This window comes from Ictalurus punctatus, chromosome 4 (assembly GCF_001660625.3).
Source record: "Ictalurus punctatus breed USDA103 chromosome 4, Coco_2.0, whole genome shotgun sequence".
Taxonomy (NCBI): Eukaryota; Metazoa; Chordata; class Actinopteri; order Siluriformes; family Ictaluridae; genus Ictalurus; species Ictalurus punctatus.
Genome location: NC_071284.1, coordinates 15,667,056 through 15,692,949, shown reverse-complemented (window position 1 = coordinate 15,692,949; position 25,894 = coordinate 15,667,056). Strand labels below are relative to the sequence as shown.

General features: G+C 38.6%; 1 protein-coding gene across 8 annotated transcripts in view; it reads right to left on the bottom strand.

The window, feature by feature from the left end:
• mef2aa (myocyte enhancer factor 2aa) overlaps positions 1-25,682 on the bottom strand; it is a 102,726-nt gene extending 77,044 nt beyond the window's left edge. For 2 of the 8 annotated variants that reach the window (XM_047153049.2, XM_047153051.2), the window contains exons 1-2: positions 25,334-25,680; positions 18,092-18,214 (exon numbers count right to left, since the gene is read on the bottom strand). The gene's annotated coding sequence lies outside the window, so the exon portion shown is untranslated. Of the gene's footprint in view, positions 1-18,091; positions 18,215-22,463; positions 23,073-25,333 lie in introns of those variants that run through there. The other 6 variants (XM_047153047.2, XM_047153053.2, XM_047153050.2 and 3 more) reach the window with 6 other exon arrangements.
• Between the last annotated feature and the right edge of the window lie 212 nt (positions 25,683-25,894).

The window sequence follows — 25,894 nt, the reverse complement described above, 5'->3', positions numbered from 1 at the left end:
AGTTGTAAAGTCGGCCCTGCCGACTATTGCCACTGAGGAAGCAAGCAGCAAGTGGCTAATCTCTGCCAGCAAGTGCCAGCTCACGCCAGTTCTCCACTAAACACACTGTAATCCCAGGCCGGATCAATGCTGGTTCAGGCAAACGCCTCTCCTGCTAGCACAAGACCTCAACCAGCTACGCAACAGGACAGAAAACCACTTATCACCTCCAAAATGCCATCACCACATTCAAAAATCCCAAGATGGAGCAAGTCTCACAGCTGCCTGACACAGAGCGCATAGCCTGATAGCTGATGATCACATACCACTGAGAAAACCACTGCATTGGCCGTGGAGAAATATTCAGTGGAGAACTGTCCTTGAAAAGTGATATTATATTGCAGGTACCTGTAGCAAAATAAATTTTGGATATGGATGGATAAGTACATCTGATCTATCTTTTTCATGTTCCAAAGATAAAAATATTCGAAATGAAGTCAGGCCTCTAACCGTTGCAGGTCTCTGGTACTTTTTTAATCATTAAACGTGGCCAACTTTCACACAAAGATGGCAATTGAAAGACATGGCAACTGGACAATCACAGACTTTTCCTAGCAAATTTTGTGAAGAGTATAATTTTAAAAGATATGATGTGAACTTTATCTTGGGAATATACCGTAGTCTTAAAAGCTCACTGTGTCACAGTGTTAAAAAGTTTGCTTCTCCATCAGAAGCCAGTGGATGTATACTATTGCCAAAAGTTTGTGGACACCTCACCATCACACCCTTGTGTGCTTTTTTGAACATCCCTTTCTAGATTTAGTCCCCCTTTGCTGTTATAATACCCTCCATGCTTTTGTTATAATACCCTTTCCACTACACTCTGGAACATGGCTGTGGGGATGTGTCATAAAAGCATTAGTGAGGTCGAGCACCGATGTCATGTGAGGAGGTCCGGTGCACAGTCGGCGTTCCAGTTCATCTCAAAGGTCTTCAGCGGGGTTGAGGTCAGGGCTCTGTGCAGGACACAGAGTTCTTCCACACCAACCTTGGTAAACCACGTCTACATGGATCTTGCTTTGTGCACAGGGGTATTGTCATTCTGGAACAAGTTTGGGCCTCTTAGTTCCAGTGAAGAGAAACTGTAATGCTACAGCATACAAAAACATCCACTACAAATGTGTGCTTCAAACTTTGTGGCAACAGTTTGGGTCGTTCCACATATGGGTGTAATCATCAGCTGTTCACATATGTGGACAGAAGTGAAAGTTGCTAATGAGATGGCAACCTTCAAGATTCTGAATCTTGTGGCCAGGAAAGTGTGCAATACATATCAGATGCTTAGTAGCCCATCGGTAGAAATCCAACATGGCCTCACACTTGGAAATTCATAGCGATTCAGGTAACTCGGTTTGATGAAATATTAGTATTAAAGGCACGGATAGCATTCATACCCTTTCCTGTACTTGCGTTCATATGAAATCTAAAATGCAGTCATAAATCTATTGCATTCATCATTTATTTTAAAAAACTTTAGCAACTCAAATCAGCTATAGGACCGAAGATACAAATAAACACACAAAATTACACAAGCAAGTTTGAGAAAATTGAAGGCAACAATATGAAAGGAAACAAGGTCATGCTGGAGTAGACATCTCTACAATGAATTATGGACCTGAGCAAGGGTAAGAGCTGGGGAAGGAGAACTGCACAAGGTGCTTTTGACTAGTCCTGATGCCTCAAGGGCTGAGATGAAAAACCATAGTGAAAACTTCAGTATGGCTTTGAAAATCCCTGTGTTGCAATCATTTATTATGTCTCTGGTGGAGAGGCATCCTTATAGTTTTCAGCTCCATTCTTGTACAACACAACCTGAGCTCGAATACATAAGCCAGCTCGAACTTAATAGGACAGGATCCCAATTAGTGAAATCAGATCTTGGGTTGCACAGCACTGGATCCCTCAATGGACCCTGTTTAGTATCTGCACATCGTGCCATTCTGTTTTGTTTAGGCAAAAACTTCAGAAGGATAAATTAGCACGGAGTCTCAAAGGGGCTTTACGAAGGGCCATAGACATAATCAGGATATTTACAGTCTGGAACTGGTCCTCAGTAGAGATTAGACACCACACTTGGGACTGACTTTACAAATGCAACTTCTTTAAGGCATGTTCTTCCACAAAGCATGTAAATGTCAGACAAAACTGGGTCTGACCTCCTGGTATAACATAGTCCTAGTTGTGTGTGTGTGTGTGTGTGTGTGTGTGTGTGTGTGTGTGTGTATATACAGTATGCCTTTATATGTATGGCAATAAGAATAAGACGTGATTTAAAAAAAAAAAAAAAAAAACTTGCAGTAGAACAAGAGATGTGCCTTCACTGCTCCCCCACCTCACGGTCGTGTGCGGCAGAAGCGTTGTAACATAATTACTGCTGGGACGCTCATATTCCCAGTGATCCATTTGCGTCAGTCAGGTTTCGGAGCCGAGCCGATGAATGGATTCTCAGTTTCTCAAGGATAAAGTGATGACCCTCAGCGTATGGTTAGATCCATTTCATGCAGGAGAGGCCGTTCTCCTGGTGGAATTTTTGTTCATGTTAACTGTGGCACATCTGGCATTGTTTTAGATCCACATTTAGAACTGTTACGACCAGTTTTACACACATGCGCATGTCATCTACTTGAAAATAATAATGCGATTGTGTAAGATTTTTATGCACATAATGCCTAAATTAACATCACTTTTTAGCAATGCTTGGAATATCTTTCCTTGAAACAGACTGTAGTTCGTTTACTGTATGTTTCATAAATTCTGCAGCTAGGCCAAGGATAGAACCTGAATTTATGATGAGTTAAACCAATTGTCAGTTTGTTACAGATGCAATTGTAGCTTAATAATAAAGGCATGACTTAAGCTGTTAATCTGAAGTATAATGACATCCCATGCTCGAAATATCAGCGAACAGAGTCCAACAGTTTTTTCATATCAAGCCTAAGATGTCATTAAGTCTTGCAGTTTGTTTCAAGTACCACAATGTTGAGAAGGAACTGTGATCTACACTCCAAAATTATTTCAGCTCTCAAAATCTAAACCTAATGTCGATGCCAAATGTCTTGATGCTGAAACCAGTGTCATATTCCAGTGTTATCTTTGAAAGAATGGTTTAAGTTTATTTCTCCAGTTAGTTCAAACTTCTGTCTTGTATTTTTAAACAAATAATGAAGGTCGACATGCAGCCTTTCAGAAGCTTTCGGTGTTTCTTTCTAAATTCAGATCAAATAAACTTCAGATCATTGCGGCAGATCATTGAGATGACCTAAATAAAAGATCTTATTTTATTTTGCCCTTTCATTTCCACACACCCATGTGTGCATATATGCAGCACTTAGATTGCTAAAAGTGAATACAAAAGCATTCTTTTGGTACATGTCTGAAATGATGGCATGTGTCCATGGCTCATTCTTTGCAAGGCTTTTCATTAGCCAAGTTAGACAAGAAGAGATGAAGAGGCATAGAAAGAGAGGCTGAAAGACAGAAAGTAGCAGCACCAGCAATAAATAATCCCATAAACGCATGAAGGAGTGTGTGTTGTCTCTCCCATGCCCCCACTTTGCCCCCAAACGCAGCCTGCGAGTTGTGTTAAGTGGCATGGCAACCTTTTGATGTTACGCAGATCTTAACTTAGAAATGATAAACAGTGCAGATGAATCGAGATCTTCCTCCTGAGGGAACGGAGCGCATGAAGATATTAGAGATGTGTCACATTTTTGCGGTTCATCTCTTCACACACACACACACACACCACTGAATACAGAGGTGACCCAACCATGTGTATCAGATCCCGGAGATCTCTAACATTATGCCCTATCTCTATGTGGGAAGAGATACCATAGTGGAAAAATAACCACGGTGGTTACATCAGGGAACAACAAAAATATTCTCTGTTTTAAACAGACTAAAAAGACATTATTTTTGTATCTGCCTGGCAGTTACGTCACTCTTGTCGGTGGGTCAGTACTTCTGCTTTTCATGGGAAAACTTTATGCCTTAGAATAAATATTTGATGTTATGTTCTTCCCCTTAGACATTTCAATCCTCTTCATGGTGGCTGTGTTCCACAACGCTGTATTATATAAAAAGGTTTATGCAATCCAGGCAGCATGGAAGCCTGTGACTCACCAACTGGGAAAGGTTGTGATCTTGTACAATAACCTTTCACCAGCTTTACAAAGATGTTGTGCATGGTAGGGAAAATAAAGATGCAATAATACTTACTTAGTGTATGTAGTGGGTAAATGATATATTACATGTTTGAAAAAGATTTGGGGTGCAGAGCATTTTTAAAGATGACAAAAAGCAGTGCAATCTACAAATCAATCTACAAGTCTTGATTTTACAGTTAAAATAAATGACCCATGCACTTTTCTGAAGCCAAGATCACAAAACATGGAGAGTCCAGCCAATCCTTTCAGTTAATTACAGGGTAAAAGGCTGTTTACTTGATTTGGATTTAAGACTTTTCAGTTAAGTATGTTAAGACTATTAATAGCTAAAATTGCATATAATTTTGTTCTTTTCGTCTAATGCATTCAGTGTACAAACTAAGTAATAGTTTCCATGTTAAAATGCAACCAAATTTGTATTTTAATATATAAGAAAGCAGTGCAAGTTTTGACTCAAAATATTTTACGCTTTCTACACTTTTTTTGTTGCAAATTACAACAACAATGTATTGAAATATAACACTTCACAAACCATTTCATCCATTTAAAAAAATAAAGTATGATTATCACACACTATATGACCAAAAGTATGTGGAACTTCCCCAAACTGTTGTCCATGAGGTTGGAAGCACATAATTGTAAATAATATATATGTATGCTGTAGCATTAAGATTTCCTTCAACTAGAACCAAGAGGCCCAAACCTGTTCCAGAATGACAATGTCCCTGTGCACAAAGTGAGCTTCATGAAGGCATGGTCTGTCAAGGTTTATGTGGATGAATTCAAGAAGCCTGCACAGAGCCCTGACCCCAACCCCACTGAACACCTTAGGGATGGACTGGAACACTGAATGGGATGGTGCCCCAGGCCTGCAAAATCCAAAATATGTTCCAAAATCCAGTGAAAAGCCTTTCCAGAAGATTGGACATTATTACAACAGCAAACGGCATGAGATGTTCAAAAAGCACATATGGATGTGATGGTTAGGTGTCCACATACTTTTGGCCATATAGTGTATAATTAACAAAGGTGCCTCCATGTGTTTAAAAGTTTCCTTTGTTCACCTGTTATCGCTGATGCGTTCAAACCACACCTATTATTTGTGCAGTGTTGCCAGTTTCTGCAGGATCCACCACAATTGAGATACATGAGCCTTGGCCTGAAACATTTCCTTAGACTGTTAGTTGTAATTTGTTACTTTTCGAGCTGGTTTACAGTCAGCTAGGGTAGGTTTGAAATAATTTAAAGACTTCTGATTGGGAGATGCGTGTATATAACCTGACAATCCATTGTAGGCAGTGCTTAATTTGTAAAATAAGAGGTACCAGATTAACCAGGAAGCAAGTGGATCCAGCAAGTGGACAGGGAGGGACAAAGATCCCAGAACATATAGACACAACAATGCTCTAAGCATTGTGGCTATAGAATGTAGGTATGACGAGTGTGATACCATGAGGACATTTCAGTCTTGCAGTGGGACGACCGGAGGAGTCAGATGCACATTTCTAATGTGTTAAGCTTTGTAATATGCACTCAACATTTTGCTCAGAACACTAAGTCTTTCTACACTATGCCCATTAAACAGAATAACCCAAATGTAATAAAAAGTCTATTGATATCAACAACAAAAAAAGAGACACAACACAGTCATATATCTTACAGTCTCCTTCCTCCCAATGTCACAGTTTGCTCTGCTCATCCGTGGTACTTTGGTGTCCTTTGGAAATCCAAAAATGCACATAAGGCATAGGATTGAATTTTGTGAGCATTGGGCCAATATGTTTAAGAAGCAAAAACGCCACCTCCCTTGCTTTCTAGCATCTCAGTCGGCTGAATTTTTCATACCATATCCATGATGTGTAACCGCATGTAACTGTTAATATGAGTATTTTATGATTACCAGTTACTAACTGGTCATCATGGAAATGAGACGACTGTAGGTGACACAAAGTATGATCTATCATTAAAATTATTTGATTATAAATTACTTTACTTTCTTTAATTGCATTTTTATTAGGGATGCACCGAATGTTCGGCAACCGGAATTATTCGGCTGAAAATAACAACAAAAAAAAAAAGCATTTTCGGTGGTCGGCCGAATAAGTGAAAAGGCCGAATAAATTTGACCGAACAATGACGTGTCTGATGACGCGACCAAATATCCTAGCAACCAGAGTGAGACGCGCGAATGTCATGACCTCGATGAGGGGGCGCACATGTACGAGCTACGTGCTCTTCAGATGTTTACTGTGGACACGTGCGTTTGTTTTGTTTCTGTTCCGGAGCATGTTTCTGTCACGTCGCAAGACGTAAGGGAGTAGAGTACGGAAGTAGGTAAAGACGTATTTATTTAAGGGCAGGCAGACAAATCCTATATCTACTATAATACTCTGTGAGGTGTACAGGGACACCAGCGGTATATATCCCCAATATAATCAGCCGTATAGAACCGAATAGAACCATTTTTTTGCACTCGTCAATGCACTTTTTAATGCACTATTGTGTTGTAGGCTACAGAGTGTTCCATTCTTTCAGCAGTCAGTTATAGACTAACATAGGCTATTCAAGGGGGCTCAAAGATGACCACATCAAAATATTTTTATTTTACTAATTTATTTATTTAAAGTTATACTGTGCCTTGTTGCTAGCCTATGCCTGCTGGAATGGAAAAAAAATGTTTAGTGTTAAATAAAAATATTTTGAAATTGTAGTTTTTGTAATTGATTTTTTTCTTTGAAAAGCAAGACAAAATAGTAAAAAGCACATTTTGACTATGCAATTTATGCAATGGTAAAAAAATCGCAAAATAAATGGAAAAAACGCGAAAAACGTGTTCGGTATTCGGCCTTCAGCCAAGTTTTTCATTATATTCGGTTCCGGCTTCGGCCAAGAATTTTCATTTCGGTGCATCCCTAATTTTTATTAAATTAAAAAGGCGCAGTGGTGCCAGTTCCTGAATGCACACACTTTGCAGGAAATCTTAGATGTGCTGAATCCTGTTTGGGCACGATCCACCACAAATGAGGTTCCGGTTGTAGACATGGCATTAGCCAATTTTCAGCTAGCGTTTAAATAATTTTCCCCAGGTGTACGCTACACCATATTTCCCAGCACAACGTAATCCATATGGAACATTTCAGGAATTCCATTGCTGTATTAGCATTTTATGTTACTGCTTGAAAATATAAATAATTCTCAGTGGTATTGATTGAGTCAACCTGTAGCTTTTCAGGGTGTCCCAAAGAACAGCCAAGAACTTTTATTTCAGCTGATTGTAGAAGTACTATGGCTCTTGCTTTAGACAACTTGCAGCTGTTTAAAACTGTAGCCGCCTCAATCACTGCTGGATCCCTCATATTTTGCTTGATCGCTTGTAGCGGTGATTGAAGTGCTGTGGTTTATAATGGTTCTGCTCTTTTCCATCCTCCCAACTTTGTAAGTTCACAATTGATCAGGCAGTTAGAGTAATAGGAAGAACTCAGCTTAACCAAGCAAGAACAGCAAGACAGATAAAGCATCAGTGAGACACTCCAGCCAGAGTAGGGCCAGCTGAGATATCAGTAGCACATGTTCTACTGTTTCACCTGTATCAGGATAGTATTCAACACAGAGCGGGGCAGAGAGAGTAAAAAGGCAGAGAGAAAAGGAGCCACAACAAAGAATGTGTACAATTGCTAAAAGAGGAATGAGAATTCCTGGGAAGCTATAAAGCTCGAAATATTTAGTGTCTAGATATCTAGGTTATCTCAGATTAATGCATAATATTTATATTAAAAATAGGTTTCGCAAAATCCACTACCTGCATTTCTACACTGGCCTATTTTTAGGTAAATGGGAAGCCTTTCATCGTGTCATAAAACACATCCGTCAAGTGCATCTTATTTTCAAAGTCTGCTGCGCACTGTGATTGTGTAATTGCACTTTTTTCCTACAGGGAATGGTATCGTGTTTTCCTTGGCTCAGAAGCCCCAGTGCCTGTTGAGACTGTAGGGAGACTGATGTCATGCCAGTGAAGCTGATAGCTTCTTGTCCCGGCTTTCATTTCTTGTCCTTACATGGCAGAGGTCAACTGTTCTGCAGCAGGCTGGGAACCTTCTCATCTGTCTGCCTGTATCTCCTGACAGCCTAGTGACGGATGGCCACTGCTGACCTTTTCAAGTACTGATCGATGTTCGATGGGAGTAAAGTCAATGCTTTGGTTACAGTGTACAGGAACTTAATTCGACTGGGTTAGCTTTTAATGACAGGAAACTAACTCCTTCTTCTCTGATGTCAGAATCCATAAAGAACATCATACCATGTTGCAAAAATGATGAAACAAGTAGCAAAATGGGGACAAATTTTGGGTTTAGTTGGACCAGTGAGTCATAAAAAATAATCACTGTAGCATTCAAATTAATAAGTTTCCACAAAACAGAGTAGTTGTTTTTTTTTATCCGTCCTTTTTTTGTCCAACAACAAAGAGCATAGCACTACCACAGCTGTACAGGAGGCCATGACAAATCACTCAACTCAGATATTACAGGAATTACATCATTAAAGGGATTAGGGTCATTTAAAACTCAGGCAGTCAAAAGTGACATAGTATCTATGCAATCGCCATATCAGAAAGCCTATGAGTCAGCTCACCATGTTTTCCACTTAAGGAAAGAGAGCAAGTCTTTTAACTTTGTGTCTTCCAGATACCAGTCATACCCACCTTCCCTTAATACCTTCCGCATTAGTGCTTTAATTACACATTTCCTCAGTGTTGGCAGATTTAAAATCTAAGTGCAAACCAAATGAGGACATTTAGCAGGCAACCAAAGGCAGCTCAAAAAGATGGAGATATCCAGCCTTGTGTATTCCCTCAGCTCAGCAGGTCAAGTCCATCATCCTACATCACTCCAGTTTATGCTTCATCAAAACTGCTTCCGAGAGCCATCTGAAATGAACTTTGGAAAGCCCTGAGCATTCACAGTGTAGGATGATCTTAACTATCAATCAAACAAAGACACTGTTGGTAAACAGTAAATCGTGCTATGTGAAAGTACAGGTTTTATTGTTGTTCATTTTAAAAATAAATAAATAAATAAATAAATAAATAAATAAATAAATAAAAGGGTGATGTTTCAACTGAGACGAGAAAGTTGCCGTTTTTGCTGCAGGCTCATCCAAAGAGGACAATAAATTCACATTGTTTAATGGGATACATTTATTTGAAAGCATGATTCTAGCATTCTAGGTTTTTGAATGATACTTAGAGCTCAATTATGGTGAAACACTTGTAATATTACTAACATTTGGACTCCTCTCTAACCTATATAATGATTTAAGTTAATCTACAAACACTAATATAATAAGAAATCTACTGTGCTGACTTGAACAGAGAAAACTGGCTCCAAGACACCTTGTCAGACTATTTTAATGACTGACTAGCACAGTGTATAATCTTCTACATTCATGAGATCAAAAACATGTAGAATATGTTAAGAAAATGTAATGATGTAGTGTTTGTCTGTCTAGCCCAATAAAATAATTTCACTAGTTACAAGCTACAGTCTCACCTAGTAACTGTGGATAAATTAATTCACACGGCTCAATGCTGAAAAACACATCTGAGGAGAGAGTGTCCATCCCCAGGTCATTCGCATGTCTCTAATGGCCAACCATGTTTTGACCCGTCCAAAGTGTCTTTCCATTGCTCCTCAGGCAGAGAAAGCCTGTTCTGATGGAAGCAAAAATTTACCTTACACTCCTTGACTTGAACACTAAACACAGAGCAACATGAACGATTGGAGACGCCACACTTCCTACAACCAATCAGAAACGCTAAACTATGTGCTGTGTAAATTATCATTTAAAACAAGAATGAATATGCTATACCTTTGGGCTGCCCTGTTTTACTGAACCGAAGTATGAATATTTATTAAATAAATCTGTCAGATAAAGTTTGGTTCAAAGATGAACAAAAGAGCATATATCTAGTAGACATGCTCTTTCAAACATGCTTTCAGCTCTGGGTGAGGTCAGCCTGCTATTGTGGAATGTCTAGGAACTTGGTGACGTGGTCAGAGTGAGAACTAGTAGTATATAATAAAATTCTCACTCCCTGCTACGAGCCTTCACAAAGCTATGATAAGAAGGTCTTGTTTAGTCGTATTTGCTGGTCAGAGAAGCTAAACTACTCATTGCAAACAATTGGCAATGAAATCATGCAGCAGGCTTTAGGGATACGTCACTCATGATGTGCACACTTGACAAAACACAATCCAGCTCAGATATTCTGAACATGCAACATGACATGCAGCGCAAAACACAGCTGCGGTTTGAAGCTACCGTAGCTCACAGAGCAGGGGTAATGAGACATGGGGGTGCAGAACACAGGTGCAGGCAGCATCGTGCAGAGCCATCAGCCCCTTGTGTGTGTGTGTGTGTGTGTGTGTGTGTGTGTTTCAGAAACTCTCCTGGGAGCACCACAAAAGCCCCATTTCCTGCCATGCAACTATTGTGATTGATTATATGATATGACCCCAGAGCAGTTGAGCTCATTTCCCTTTGTAAAACATTATTTGAAAATGCAAGAATATACTGTAAAATAAATGTTTAAAAAGTTTGTCAACTTTAAACAAGTATATCTGATGACCTTAATATTTCACTAGATTTTACCTCATAATGCGAGTGAATTAGACCAAAATTTACACCTCACTTTAGCCCAATAAGTTTACAGTCTGCATCTTAAGACAGAAAAATAATTATACGCCCTCTCAGTGATTAGCATCTGAGCCAGAACACTTAAATAATTTTATATATAGGCTGCAACTAATGATTATTTTCATATTCGATTAGTTGGCCGATTATGTATGTACTTATTTATTTATGATTAATCAGATGTGGCAGGGCAAAGTTTCCGTTCCATTTTTTTTTTTTTTGGATTATTTAAAATAAAATCCACAAACTGAGTGTTACAAATATAAACTTCAGACTAAAATTTGTTTGTCCAAAACAGAAAAGAACCCAATGCACACACACACACCAGAATACATATTATTAATTTAGGACTGTAGTGTAATGTAATGAAATATATAATATAATATATACACATACATACATACATACACACACACACACACACACACACACACACACACACACACACACCTATATATAAAATATATTTTATAGTATTTATTAATTATTTTTATGGATGCACAAAAAACACAGAATTAAACTGCAGTCCTAAATTAATTTTTTTTTTAAACTCCTTCACTGTACCTTGTGGTTTCTGTTACTCGCTGCCTTTAGACATTATTTTACTTATTATTTTACTTTTGATCATAATGTTTTAATTAGACATTACAGCTCTTACTCGCGCTACACTCTGTAACAGCGTGTCTACACCGTGCGTGATCAGCAACACAGCCTCGTTAATAACACATCACTTCCGTTATAATAAACGACTGCAAGTGCGCAAATACAGCATATGACCACAATAAACATAAATTAAACTAAACCTTTTAAGCAGCTTGCATCAGTTTCCCCTGCCCCTTGCACACAGTGGAGCATTTTGGATATAAACATAAGTTTGTCCTCGTGCATCAGTTAGATTTCCACGGTGTTTAAAATGCCCCCCTGCCTTAGAGGACTTGGGTCACACACTTTCTTCCTCAGTCACGTGATGATTTCGCCTCTGTCTGATGGTCACTGAGGTCATGTTGGGAATAGAAGCTAACGTTGACACAAACAGCAAACTAAAGAAAGTCATTGTCGGTGACTCTGGGTGTCTGCTAATGCTAGCATGCATATGACGTCATGCGCCATCGATTAGGAAGCGGCTTATACTTCCGCGTAGTAAAAAAAACACTAGTGTTATATTTGAGATGATATTACCTTTCTAAAATCCACACACTAGACGGTAGAGTACACAGTACATAGTGTACAGTACTTCATTTGGGACACAACTTTAGTATTTACTATCCGAAGCGTGTTTTCGGAACAGAAGTAATGTAATGAGCAAATCTTCCCCGTGCCACGCGCAGACCAACTAATCGATAGAGATTCGTTGACAACGATTTTCATAATCTATTATTGATTTTATCGATTTGTTGTTGCAGCTCTAATAAACATATATATAAATAATAACTAACAGAATTAGTTGCTTGCTAAAAGTAGCCTCAATCAAACTTACTGAAAAACTTTTCATTTTTCACATGTATTGTACACAACTGTATTCTTCCTTAGTGACACATTTTATATTTACTACCCATTCCTGCAAAGCCTGCAGTAATAAAGGGACATAGAGAAGCTTCTAAAGATAGTGGGCTGAGTGTTGATCCCCCGAGACTCACTATGAAAACAGCATGAGAAGTTATGAAACAAAGATGGGCACTGCCTCTCAACTATGGCCCCTAAGTCAACACAATAAATCCAGATTTCACTGGTAAATAGTTTTCTCACTAAAACATCAAACTTGGTCTCCATCAGGATTGCCAATCAGAGGTAGGTAGGTAGGTAGGTAGGTAGGAGAAGGAAGGAAGAAAAGAAAGAAAGAAAGAAAGAAAAGGAGTTAAACAGAACTAATCACAGCCTTGGTTAACGCACAACCACTGTGTCTACTAACATTAACATTAATGCTTATGTTAACAAAAACTCAGGTAAAAGTGCTTACAGCAGTAGAGGCAGCATCAGTTGTACAGATCAGGCCAAAGGCAAGTGCTAGAGTGGGAACAATGATGTAATCTATACTGAGTCACCCAGTGGTGAACAAGGCCAATTAGCTCCTCCGTGTTTGCGTTTTATTCTGATGGGGCAGTGAGAAAAGCCGTCTCTCTCTCAACCCAAGCAGCAGCATGAGGAGGCAGAGAGGAAGAACAGTGTGGGGTGCAAAGAGGATTAGCTGCAGATTTGGATCACAGTTCTGGCTCTGAGGTAGGGCTGCACAATTAATCGGATATCGATCGCGATTACGATTTTGACTGCCCATGATTAAATGAACATGATCGACTATGATCTTAACGTTTAAAGTTCGTCCTCTGCTAAAACTCCGCTGCAGATCAAATCAAGCACTTCCTATACTTACAGCCATCATCTGCTTACATCATCTGCTTCTCTCAACTTCCCAATCTCACAATCCGCCATCTTTTATTGATCCCGCAAAATGACCTGAACTTTCACCTGCTCGTGTAGACACAGCGGCTTCACACGGAGTAATTAATAATAATGCTAACACTACAAGGTGGGTTTAATTCAAACTTCTTTATTAAATAATTCCTCACCAATCATAATCAAGATTAGCAACTGTTCCATCTGTAAACATACAGTACACTGCCGCTTTCCTTCACTAACTCTAATTCACTTCATTTAAATGCATGGTTGCCAGATATCACTAGAAAAGTCAACTCCAGTTTCCATGTTTTGATTTACACCCTCACCCCCCCATAATATCAGCAGACATGGACACTGTACTGGTGGAACCGATTTAAAACTGATAAACAAACAAAAATAAAACTAAGCACATTTTCTGTCTTTACATTTTAGTAGTTATAAATAAATAATTTAATATATTTTTTAAAATAGATATTATAATAACTTCATTAAATATAAATAAAATGAGAAATGAAATAATGTTTAATGACTATGGGTTGCATTTAATATCAATCTGACATTACGCTTAGTTCGCTATTTCCTTAGAAAGCTGAGCCTTTTTCCTAATATGGATCATTTTTGTGTTAGTCTACTTTTAATTAGGACTCTCTACTGTTTTTAAGATATTTAAAAATAAATATATTATGCTTGTTTATTTATCAATTAACCAATAGTATCTCATTGCTATTATTTTAACTCAATTAACAGTGATCATGAGCAGAGAGCTTACATTTAACTGTTTTACAGACCTCCTGATTACAGTTTAAACAAAAAAGATTGGTATCTGGGTCAGTTCTGTAAAAATATAGTAAAAATCCAGTATAGTATATTTTACAGTATAGTAAAAATCTTGATCGAAGCATCCCTAACAAACACCATTAAACTAAAGCGCTTTGCATCTGACGGGTAAATGAACTCAATCACATCCTATATGAGATTATTCAGATATACACACAATATACACAGAGCGGTTCGAGAACTGCCTCCAGCCCAGAACCATGACAGTGGAAAATGTCTAATAGTGTAGCTTTAAATATATTTAAGAGAAGCAGACTTCAAACACTGAACATTGAGGTTTATTGTATTTGTTTACAAGGTGGAACAGGTTAATGGTTGTTTTTTGCACACAGTCTCTAAAATTAACTGAAAATATTACATTTAGTTTATCAGAAGTAAATTAATGTGTCTTGGCTCACACTACGTTCCTAAATTCTGTCATAATTGTCCAGCTCAAGTTTTCTCATGCCTACTTGTGTGTTATATTGTGGCATGAGAAAACTCAATAAATGTGAAAGCGCAATAAAAATATGCTGTCACTAAAATCAATGAGTAATCGTGATAAATAATCGAGACCTCAATATTGCTCAAAAATAATCAGGATCATCATTTTGGCCATAATCGTGCAGCCCTACTCTGAGGTTAAACACACCTCTCATGCACACTCTGTGATGTCCGACTAAAAAACAGATGCACTATGCGTGAACTATAGGGTGAGGACAAGTCTTACACTGATATTACATTTTCATATCATGATAATTGCTCGATTTACAGTTTACAATATTACTGGGATTTGGTTTAAAAATGCTACATTCATGTACTCGGTCGTAACCACAAGGTCTTACTGGATCTGGAACCTATCCTAGAAGCACTGGGAACAAGACATGAAAACCATGCACGCGCACACACACACACACACACACACACACACACAATTCAGTGTAGCAAATCCACCTGCATGCATGTTTTTCTGAAGTTGGAGGAAACCGGAGAACCCAGAGGAAACCCACACGGACACAGGATGAACATATACAGAAACTCAACACAGATATCCTGAACTCAGGATTGAACCCTGGATGTAAGACGTCGCACCACTTTAAAATGCTATTTTTAAAAAATATGCAAACTTTCAACTAATATAAATATAATCTACAAGTAATTAACAAATAATATACATATAATTCACATTATTAATCGTATCCCTCCATCAGAATTTAGTTTTTAACAAATTCTCACGTAACTGAATGGAACTGCATAGTCACCATTGCAGAGATGTGAACAATATACATGTACATTCTAGATACTGTATATCTGATTATCAGCTCATACTTAGTCACCTAGTGAGGACACTTCCTTCACGTCTGCAGGAAAGGAAGGGTAAAGGGGACAGGACAGGAGAGAGCACATCGATCCCTAAGCTGCTCTACTCCGCTCAGCAGTGCATGTGCTGATTGAGCTGTATGAGATGGCTTACAAGCGCAGGTCAAGAGCAAGGGCAGTCGAAAGGTCAGGGGAGACTCATTCTTTCAGCTAAATGCACCACCCACACTCTTAGCACAGTGTGTAAACGTTAGCCGCTGCTGTGGGTGGTGTTACATGGGGGATTTGTGTTCATTCTTTTTAGTGCATGTGACAGAGATGTGGTGTTTCACAGGTCAAATTGGGTTAGCATGGAGGTGTGGAAGGCAGCAAGTAAGTCGTGAAAACATCAGCCAGTCTGGCAGAAAGGAGTACACAGTATCAGTTCAAATTTCTAAATTCAAATGGAATGACTTACCAAAAAAAAAAGAAGAAAGAAAGAAAAAGGTTGTACATGTGATCTAAATAACAGACACCCATATTGCCTTATAAAACATAATAAAAATCTCCTTTCTTGAACATCTTGAAAGTTTTATTCAGTGTGTCTCTGGAAATGTGTGACAACATGGGTTTTCTAAAAACCTATCAACGCTCCAGCACTCATTAATGTTGAATCAAATAAAATGCCAATCAAATGCTCACATATCACAAATTCTTTCGGCTTGACGTACAGATATAAAAAGCCAACACGTTTAGCCTAAGATTTTATTTATTAGGGCCACAAAAGCCACCCCTAGTTAGAACCATTTGCATTCGTTTGTTAATTAAGCCATCGTTCTTTACTTGTTCCAACATGCATTTCTAAATTAAGTTCTCAATAAGGCAGATGACCGTCAATGCGTGACTATCCAAAAGGCTTTTCCAGGTATAACTGGAGGAACAAAAATATATTCAGCTGACATGGGTCTAGCCAGATAATTTGCCACTGTAAGTCCCTCTCACATGTTCTTGTTTAATTATAACTTTGCACTGCCAGATTCCCCTCAAGAAATTGTACAAACACTGGATACATGTTTAAATATGATTTGATGAATATTCACTTTGTAACTTAATCCACATTTATGAAAGTGTGCAGTATTTTTAAAAACACATGTGGCACCGAGGCCCATGGCTGCGCTGCTTGTTAATTGCAAGGCCAATGGGTTTGGAAATCATCATCATCATTGCTACATATTAAGGAGCTACCTAATAAAGTTCAAACTGTGACGCCAAAGACCCTGATAGATGGTTTTATTTGGCAAGTCTCAGTAAAGCCTATTTACAGGCTAGAACAAGCCTAGGTTTGTGTGAAGCACTGAGTTGGGGGGAAAAGTGACGAGGAGCTAATATTTTCATACAGGGCTTAAGCAGTGATCTTTTTGTTTGTTGAGCATGTCTCTGGTATCCTGAGGTAACCTTTTTAGTATCAAACATGCAGCAAGATGAGGGGCAGCCAGAGGTTTCTTGTTTTGAAGCCACTCCTCGAGGCCGAATGCTGGGCTGACCCCGCAGGGACACTGCATTCCACTGGCCTAGCTCACTGACCCAGAGCCCACAGATAATGAAGAGGAAAGTCTCTAGTGGATAAATCACCCAAAAACTTTGGACTACAGCAGTACACATTCATAGTCCTGCCCTTCTCAGCTTCATTTAGGCCATTTTGTTATCCAATAAAAGACCCTCAGTGAGATGCCTCAGTGTTGCCCACACAAGCAAAACTATTGCTAAAACATTATCTGCTGGGTTCAAGATTCTGCATCCTGCCTCCAGGTCTCACGGGAGAATGCTGGAATCTCCAGCTCAATGGTGATGCTCCAGTAAACAATGAATCACGTTGACCATGAGCATGCACAAAATCAGGTGAGACCAAGTGTGTGTGTCTGTGTGTGTGTGTGTGTGTGTGTGTGAGTGAGAGAGAGAATGTTAACACAAAAACAAAAAAAAAAAAAAAAAAAGAACCTAGTGAGTGTTTAATGGACATGGGCCAAAAGTATGGCGCATTCCTTACAGCTGATCTGGGAAATATTTGGAGCGCATTTGTGCCTTCACACTTTACTCTGAGAAAAAGGGCCGGCCTTCTACAAGGGTGTATGAGCGAGCAATGACAATGATGCGTTCAATACGGAGACAGTGATTGCTTGGGACGACAGCGTTAAAATTCTCACTTAACTATCAAATCAAGCAGATGTTTTTGTCAAATAAAAATATTTGGCAAATGCCAATAGCCAATAGTGGCAATAGCCTCCTTATCAACACCATGATAAAGGCATTTTAGGTTGATGCCAGTTAGACAGCTACGAGCCGAGTGCTGTGCCCACAATGTGATCAACACAAGAACTGCAATATTCTTACAACGCTGAAGCACAGGGCAACAGTAAGCAGCGACACATTAGAAATCATTACTGTACTGAAATAGAGGCGGAAGAATTACTCTGCGCAGTGGATTTCCTGTGCCCACTTCACAGCTGTGCTATCAACTGTGCATCATCATTATATTCATGCATACAAAGCATTGAGGGAGTAGCAGTTGAATTCCAAGCAGTACCAAAAAAATAAACTTTTTTATTGGGCAGTCTCAAAATAGCCACACAATACAAGTGAGAGAGAAAGCAAGAACCCCCACCCCAAAAAAATAAAAAGAGACTCACCCAGTGATCACGGCGCAGACAAACTTCGTTCAGGCCACAAAGTCCAGCTCGAATCTTGCACTCTTCCTTCCTGCGCAGCACTTCGCTTCCTGCTGATTCCTCCTCCTCGGGAAAGAAATTTTCCTGGGGGAGGGGGGGTTGGGGGGAGGGGGAAGTGTTGCACTCAGTGATTCAGAAGCGACGGTGTAAACGCCAGCCTTCTCCTTCTGACAGCCAGCGTTAATTGCAGATCAGACTCGCCCACACACTCCAGCCTCCCTCTCTCCCTCTCTTTTTCTCTCACCCTTCCTCTATCCTGGAAGAAGCTGAGAGCAGACTGTTATGGAGGAGTGCTGTGAAGAGCATGGCAGGAGATGTTCAAATCCCCCCCACCCCAACACACACTCACACCCAACCTGCTCCACACAATTTCTCTCCTGCACTATTCTGTGCAAATCTTACAACTATGCAAGCATGTACACACAAAGCACAAGTAATTTAATTATATTGCGTGTTATATATTACATAAAATATTTTATACAATTTCTCTACTCTCCTGTTGTCTTGCAACAACAACAAAAAGGATGAATCACATTCTCCACCTTCTCTAGCAGAGATTTTGTTGGTCACAGGTTTTTTTTGCAGATTTGCAAAGATTTCATATTTTATAAATCTTACTAGGGAGGTAACCATGAAGAATATGAAGGCAAAAGGAAAACGTTCTTTACAGCTCGAGTTTTGCAGAGACTTGGTTGGTGGTGCATTCTCGCCAACTTGAACCAGTAACGCATTCATTTCTTCTTCACACTACATTACCGGAATTATTAAATCAGTCCCTTTCACAGACACTGCAATGCTCAGTTAAGAAAGCATACTTTATACGCTTTGTGCTTGATAGCGTTCGTGTGGCTTGGGACCAGTCCAATACATCCAAAGCAGGTCTAATTTGGAGCGAGTGCTCATGCTCCAGATCTGAGCATTTATCTGCTATTCATTTTAGACTAGTCCTAAAAAGTGCTGCACAATCTATTAGCATGCTTTCTCTGGAGCTTTAAAAAAATTATGCATCTAGTGCCCAGACAATATCCTGAGACGCTTTGAAAACACTCAGTCTGAGAGTCAAACACTGCTCTCAAGAATTTCATTTAATCTTTTTTTTTAATCAGATGTAGTATTGAATATATTATTGAAAATACTACTAAAATTCATTTAGTGTCATTTTCTGCTTAAGTTCCTTTAATGCCACAGCAGCAGCTAGCAATGCTTATGTACAATACCGCTACTGAGAAAACATTACACATGGTGATGCATGAACACTGATACGTTTGGAAATAATGACCAGGGAAGTTAAGAAATGAGTGGCTGATTTTATTCAGCACTTTTTTTTTTAATTCTCATTTCACATGGCAAAACTGCAGTTTCCGATCCATCTTCTGATATATGATCTTAGGATGGGGGGGGGTCAAGCATGTTCTTTAAAAATATTTTTAAAAAGGAGCAAGGGAACTACCACAATATTCACATCATAAAATCACCCACAGTTTAGGAACTTGTGAGTTAATTTCGCATTTTTGATTTTACTGTGCACAAAACAAACACCTTTTACAGGAACAGTTAGTAACAGTTCATGCAGACTTGCAGGAATCCTATACTATTTGATATGTTTGATTGTAGTGAATATTTCAAATGTATTGATGTGTATACATGCTAATGGTAGGGGATATTTAACAATATTACATCCAGCCACAGTTACATTAGAGTGCAATATTACCTGTAGGTACTTTGCTTGTATTTCCTCATTTGTAAGTTGCTTTGTATAAAAGCATCTGCTAAATGAATAAATGTAAATATTTATATAGGAAATTACAATCATTTTACCAGAATTATTTTACTATATTTCTAATTCCATTTAGCTTGGATTTCTACTCTGTATTACTACTTGCAGCCATTCAGAGCGGTCACGAAACATAAATCACAAGGCATCCTGCTCTGGACTGCTGCATTTTTCTTTAAAGCACTGCGCTACTCCTAATCACTTACTGTATGACCTGCACTTCAGAAATTCATTAAATTCATCAAGAAGTATGTAGCAGTGGTGACCCTGTGGCTGTGTGAGAAGCGGGGTGCCAAGAATGAGACGGACCTCTCGCTAGTGCTTAACAAGGCGGCCTGACATTATGAATGACATTAAATCAAATCAGAAATGAACATGTTATTGCGCTATAATTGATGGCATCAATTAGCGCTGCTCTCAAGAGATGTCGGCTCCAGTTTTCCATCAAACCGTGCCAACTGAGCACTGACGGGACGCTGTGTGCCAGCTCACTGGAATACACAAAGACTGACCACACAGCGAAAAGCCTTATAAATCTATCTAAACACAAACAAAACAGTGCAAACTCTACGTTTGTTTTACACTCCAAAATGTTCAGTCAACACAATAGCCCGTTCGGCCGTGTTCACTCAATATTTTAATATTTTATTAAATACCGTATTTCTTTTTATTCAACCCTGCAAGAGTTCAAATCAACACTAATACATAATTTAATCCTGTAAGAGGCGTATTGAACACTGTAGTATTTAATTCAATGCAGTAAAGTGTGTGATAACACACTGAAAGAATTAACCCAGGCTCTGTCAGCGGGTCCAGATACAATTCTCGCCCTAGTAGTTGTACAGTGACAATGTCTAGCAGTCGCTGAGCAATGTTTTAGGATGAACTTGGTAATGACTTGGTAATAAGATGGAATTTTAAGGTGTAAATTCAACATGGTACAAGATCAATTAAAACACTCATATTTAATTTAGTACTGTACGACCTTATTGAACACCGCAGTGTTTAATTCCACACAGTAAGAGGTTGTTCGACACTGAAAGATTAACCCCACCAATTCCCAGCACATCCAGACACATTTCTAACTCGCTTTCCTAATCATTTCACTGTAGTCAGTCTATTTATTTATTTATTTATTTATTTATTTATTTATTTATTTATCCCTTATTTAAACAGGAAGATCCCACTGAGATAACACAATCTCTTGTTCCATCGAGACCTGGTCAAGAGGGTGGCACGTAGAGTTTCACACAGAGACAATCACAAAAAACAATATCCATAGAAAATAATTCATGAAAGTAAAATCAAGTAAAAATCAATCAATCATTCTTGAACTTACTTATTGAACTGTATGCTTAAGGGTGAAAATTGGAAAGTTTAAGGGCCACATTCAACACTGTAAAGGTTCAACGCTGATTTACTTTATTCAATAAGTTTGTTCAAACAATAAACGAAGGAAAATCATTCAACGCTCTTATAAAGAGTTCATGCAACACACATGCTGGATATTAAGTACTGTAACTGTTCATGCTACACTGCGGATCTAAAGTCAACACCACCAGCCAGACAAGTACAGCAGCTACAGCTAGAACAACTAATCTTGAGTTAGAGTCATGGTCAATGTGCTTTTTAATTTATCATCCTAGCTTTTCTGACGCATTGTTTTAAAAGACACGACTTTGAATAAAAGGTATGAAGGTATGTTTACCTTTCGAACATAAACTTCAAACATGGATTAGAGCTTTACACACTTAAGAATGGCCAGATAGTAAACATGTAGCCTATTCTGTGCGCTCACTCTGCCAGGATGAGGAAGGGCAGCTTTTTATGGGTTAAAAGGCATAGAGGGTTACTGAAAAGAACTTCAGACAGTAGCATCGATTCCTGGAGTTAAACTTCTCTTCCCAAAAGCAACACACACACACACACACACACACACACACAGAGAGAGAGAGCTCCCGTTTACGCCATTAGGAAGAAAAGTCACGGTGTTCATTACACCTCAAACAGCACAGGCAACTGGAACTGTTTTAGAATCATATAATGAAGACTACAGCGGCTAATTAACTTTGCTATTTCATTTTTCCGTCTTCCGCAAATGCACAACATTTCCATAAACAGCTACAATTGAAATTATAAACACACAGTTGTATATTTTGATGTGAAATATTTAAAAAAATTATATATATTACTATATTATATATATATATATATATATATATATATATATATATATATATATATATATATATATATATATATATATATAATTAAAAACACGAGCGCCAAGCTCACAGCGCGCGCGTCCTGTCGGCTACATTATAAACATCTACACGGATGGGATAAAATGACCAACAAAGTTTTTAAACGCACAGCAAAGCATCAAAAACTATCCCTTATTCATAACTACTGACAGACAAAATGTGTTGATCTAAACGCTCGTGGACTGTTGTACTGTTTCATTCGCGCTCCCTAAACGCACTCCACTACTCCCTCTCGCGCTTTCTCTCTCTCACACCAACTCACTGTGGAACATTGTTGCTATTTTTTGCTACTCACCCCCTTTTTTTGGTCCGCACTCCCTCGCTGGATATAGATACGGTGTATCAGTGAGTCGCGGGAACACGGAGCGACATAAATGTATTTTCAGTCACATTGACACGCAGGGTTGCTTTCTATTTTCGGGACGCGAACAAACTCAGAAGAACCAGGGTCTTGTCAAACACAAGCCCCGCCTCCGAAATGTGACGCTCCAGACGAAGTCGCTGAAGCCCCACCCTCTCCTCCTGCTCGCGTCTCAATTAGCAACTTGATATGGAAACTTATGGGCCGTGTATTGAGTCGCTTAAAACAAAAACCCGCCCTTTGGGCTCCAAAAAGGTTTGTTTAAAACCGTTTAGCCTGTTTTGGACAACAAAGGCACCAGTGTGCACCAGATATATTACTGAAAGGAAAAAAAAAACAGGAAACACTTCAGAAGCTGACGTGCTATCACCTGTTTAAAAGAGATGGTGGAAGAAATGCTCAAAACGCACACAGGAAACGCGCTTTAAAATACTGGGCGGACACAAACTAGCAAGATGGTGCCCAAAAAAGACGAAAATGTATATACAATCTCATAAAGACAAACTAACTTCGTAACACAGCCGTTCTTATTTGTTGTAGACTGTGCTACAGTAAAGAATTTAAATATTTATTGTAGTTGAAGGCTGCGCAGCCTTAGATACCATTGACGTCATTTCTAGAATACAACCGCAACAATAGGACCCGCTCTTCTAAAGTGACAGCCTTGTCGACCAATAGGGTTCGTAATCGGTGTGCCAGTGTCCAGTCAGAGAAATGAGGTTGGATACGATTACGTCGCGTGTGGTACAGTCACGTGTAAGTTTGCTGGAGTTGAGGAAGAGGTGTGGTTCCGCGCACACGAGTTGTTTTGACCGGGATTTAAAGGAACAAGGTCCTCATACTCAGGTAGTCGTGCGCAGATCAATCCACGTAAATAAATCACTCCTTTCTTTAAACTCAATTTCACATCCGACTCTGCAGTTATAAATGATGCAGCAGTAAATAGGAAATTCATTTTGCATGATGCTATATAACTATTGTAAAATCCACACTATGACGTTTAAAAAATGGGTGGGTTGATTTGGTACATTTTTTTTGTTACTGTTTCTTTATTTGTGTTTTGGACATGTTTATTGATAAATATATTGCATAATTATCCATATTACAAATTAATATAATCAAGTAGATCTATGTTAGTCCAGAAAACCATTTGGGTTCAACTTTGGAGTTCTAACTGGAAATAGCTATAACATTTAATGTTCCATACCATACAATAAACAAACAGTTTCTAGACAAATAACTGAATAAAAATAATTATATATATTTTTAAATGTTGCTATATCTTTTAAGTGACAAACTAGAAACGTTTTAGCTGATCCGGCTGTCCATTTTTTAAGCGCATTAACCTAAAAATAAAAATAAAAAAATAGGTTAATGCAATAGAGTAAAATTATGAGACATTTGATGATCCAGAAAAGTTAAATACACAAAAAGCTTTTACATTATTCACATTTGCAATTACCACTTACCAACTCTATATTGGAGTAATTGCCTTCTTGAGCTAGTTTTAGGTGTGATAAAGTGGGGAGAAACTGAAATAATTGTTAAAATGTTAATAAGTTCATCATTTAACTATACAAAAGAATTGACTTTGTATTTTATAAGATTAATCGAAATAATTAATTTCATATGCTACACAAAGGATTTGTTATTATTTATTCTGGAAGATTTTTTCCTTAAAGTTTCCTGTGCTGACTGCGCTATGTTTGAAAGACTTGACAGTGATAGGGGTGCTTAAATCAAACCATCAGCACAAACCATCATCAAACCATCCTCAAGTCATTAAGATAAATATCACATTCAGTTGTGTTGTTATTGTTTGTTATAACACTTTAATACACTCTCATTTAACTTCTACTATGGGAACATATCAGAATGCATTAATTCACACTCCAAGCTTAAAGGTGGATTTAACTTAATGAAGCAAATTCAGCAGTTATACATAAATTAGTTGTCAGTGCAGAGAATTGTAGAATGTCTTTGCAGAGTATGTTGATATTTACTCTGCTGCAAGTACAGGCAGTATTTTTCCTTATATACTTTATGTGCCTTTCTGTGAGTTTATTTATCCTCATCTATCCCTCTTTCAGCCTTGTTGAAGCTGTTACTGCCTATAAACAAAATGCCATGAAGGGCTGGGCAAATATACTTGTTGGCACCAGAGACTTTGCCGCCTACACTAAACCCCAGCCACCTGTGGTCGTGAGATTAGTGCGAGCAAAGCAGGACATATTTTACGTATTACTTGTGCACCACAAAAGCGTTCATGAGGTTATACTGTTATTTCATGACTGCTGTGAACTCAAAAGTTTATATTAAATGCAGAAATTGTCAGCACATTTTTCTTATTAGAATTGATTAGATTACCTTGCACTAACCTTAAAGCAGGCCATATACAATTGGAAACTCAAACACATGATAATTTTGATAATTATTTTGTTAGTCATATTGATTAATACACGTGCCCTTTATCATTCTTTGGCAATTTGCTAAATGGACATAATTTGTCATCTCGTGAATAGGATACAGTAGCACAAACTTAAGACATTTATTTTTCAAACACCCTTCTTACTGAAGCAGCATCTACATACACCTTGGCAAATCACATATCATTTTAGGTTTTCTTAACATCTATTACCAATGAATTGTAATAAGAACTCCCATTTGGGATTATGTGTACATTACAAATGAACATATTGTTTTTATATTAAATATAACTTGCATAATTGCATAGATCAGTGAGGTTATGCTATTATTGAACATTTAAATGTACTCTTTCTCCCAAACCTGATGTCATATCTCACCTGTATCTACTGTGCTGCTGCAGCTGCCTTCACAGAGCCTGCTGTAAAGGCCTTCTCCACTTCTGTCTTCACTTCAGCTAGGCCACACTTCCTTCTAACACCCAGAAACTTTCTATAACCTCAATACTTTCTTTCACTCTTCTTTTTGTACCTTTCTTTTCCTGCTTTTTTTTCTCTCACTTTTCCTCTTGCTTTTCTCAAAGCCAGGCCAGCTGGCTTTGGACAGCTTCCTCCTCACCCCTGTGAGGCTTTCCTTTACACACTCTGTCTCCCCTCGTCCCCTGCTCTTTCTGCCAGGAGGGAGCTCAGTCACAGTAGTTTGAAGGCTAGGATCCCAGATGGACACACACTCAGGACACAAGTGTGTGTGTGTGTTACATGACTTGGCTCTGGGGAGTGCTTGTGACCAGCCGCAGCTGTCACACACAAAGGGTGTTGGGTGCCTTTTTGTTTTTATTATTAATATAAGTGAGAAATTGACAAGAGGGGAAGAGTACATGACTTTTACCATGAGAAGGACAAATTTTTGATTGCACGGGTTTATGACTAAAAGAGATCAGT